The sequence below is a fragment of the Cynara cardunculus genome, unplaced genomic scaffold, assembly GCF_001531365.2.
Source record: "Cynara cardunculus var. scolymus isolate 2C unplaced genomic scaffold, CcrdV1 Un_Scaffold_1357, whole genome shotgun sequence".
In the NCBI taxonomy this organism is placed as follows: domain Eukaryota; kingdom Viridiplantae; phylum Streptophyta; class Magnoliopsida; order Asterales; family Asteraceae; genus Cynara; species Cynara cardunculus.
The window spans coordinates 71,951-73,994 of NW_020200742.1; positions in this window are offsets into that span (position 1 = coordinate 71,951).

The following is a 2,044-nucleotide window of genomic DNA, read 5'->3' on the forward strand; positions in this document are numbered from 1 at the left end:
GGGACAGGTGTTGGTTGTTGTAGAAGCTGGAAAATCTGTTCAAGGAGCTCACCATTCTTGGTAAGCTAAACATGAACATCTTCAACCATGCTGGAAAGAGCAACAACAACTTCAGAATTTTGCTAGATTTCTATCTTTATGGCATTCAGCTCTTCTTTGACTTCAAGAACCTCATCTTGGACAGCAGAGAGGCTGTGAGCCAGATCATCCTTTGAGGGCATTCCCTATTGTACTTTGTCCATTTTGTCAAGGACGGTTGCAACAGCAGGGAGAAGCAGCTTAACATCCCTAGCCATATCATAGGCGTCAATCTCAGTGACTGAGGGTTCATTCTCTATAGGACATGTTGAAATAGGAGAGCATTGAGAATGAGAAAATCTCGGGGTTAGTAACAAAGAAAGAAAGGGAGGGGGTTTGGTGTATACCTGAGGGCTCATCAGCAGTACTCGAAGGATTATGACTGAGCGTCTCAAATGTGTTGTCGAAAGGATAAGTCGCATGTTGCTAAGGGGATTCTAGAGAAGTATCCTCAGATCATGTGGTGATGACTTCACCAATAGTGGGGACAACCACTATCGGGTCATTGGGTCATGTAATATAGATCAAAGAAAGAGGGGAGGATAGAATAGTTGAGAAAAGATGTGGAGGATCAACAACGACTATGCTGGGAATCACAAATTCAGTAATTTGAGTCACCGAAGTGGTTAGGGTAGGAGCCACACATACAATAGCAACTGAAGATATTGCTGAAGAGGATGGGAGGGTAACAGCAGATGCCTCAAGGGTAAGGTGAAGTTCCATAGTTGAGACCTTTTGAGAGGTCTCAGCTAGCTTAGATGAACTTCCCCTTTATGGATTTCTTAACCCTCTTTGAGGGATTAAGAGTGGCTTCAGATTGTGTCCTCTTTCAAGAGGATAAGAAGGTAGTATTTAGGATAGACTGAGGGGTTTGCTATAGTCACAACTACTGAATAAGAAGAAGGAAGGAAGGAAGAAGAGGAGCATTGGCTATCCTTAACATATGAGGAAATAGACTAACATCTGAAGGCTTTTTCTTGTGATCAAGAATCCTTGATCCAAGCTTGTAGATGGGAAGGTCACTCTGAGTAGAGTACTTTGTTGCTAAGATTGTGGCTAGAATCCTACTCAAGAACCTGTAGGGAACCACCTTTTCTCGCTGATGCTTGTTGAGCTTCAGTACCAGATCATCAAATATTAGCTTAGCGTAGTTGATGTTGATGTCTCTAATGACTGAACAGTTGATATTTAGCGCCACCCTTCTTGCTTGATCTTGGCCTCCTATGTTTCCCACCCCTGAACTGAATGAAATGAGAAAACACGTATTGCCAGATCGCTGACATCTGATTCTTCTCGATCTTGGTCAAAGAGTTGTTGAGCTTTGAGTCGGAGTCTTTCTTCAGTGGCCAGTCGTAGTGAATATCGTCTAGATATTTGACGATATAGTCACTACCTAGATCGCTGGAGTAGGAAGCGGACTTTAGGAGTCGGAGAGCAGTCCTAACCATTGAGAAGCCGAAACTTGCCGTCATATTGTTGATCTCACAGGAGATTTTGATGACCGAGTTTCCATCCATGTCTTTGAGGGTATTTGCTTTAGCAATGAACCAGAATTTTCTGAGGATATCTTTCACCATTACAGGTTGGAAGGTGAGAGCATATCCCAGATGATAGTTCTTGAGGAACGAAGCAGCATCCACAAACTGGGGTTTGTCTGTGGGTATTTCCAGCAGTGCAACGTTATTGTTGGGTTTGAAGGAGCAATCTTCAAGAGCAAAGTTCACGTTCGAAGCAACAACCATTTCTGTAAAAAGAAAAGAGAGAAATGGAATCGAAGATACGATTTTGTCAAAAAGTGTGATAACTTGATCCTGGTTATCACCTAAGGTAAATAATATGTGATTATTTGATTAAATGATTACGTGATAGCATGATAAATTATTACGTTTGATCATGCTAGGATGTGAAAATGTGCATAAAATGAAATACATATGTTATGTATTTATATGTATGCATGGTATATATA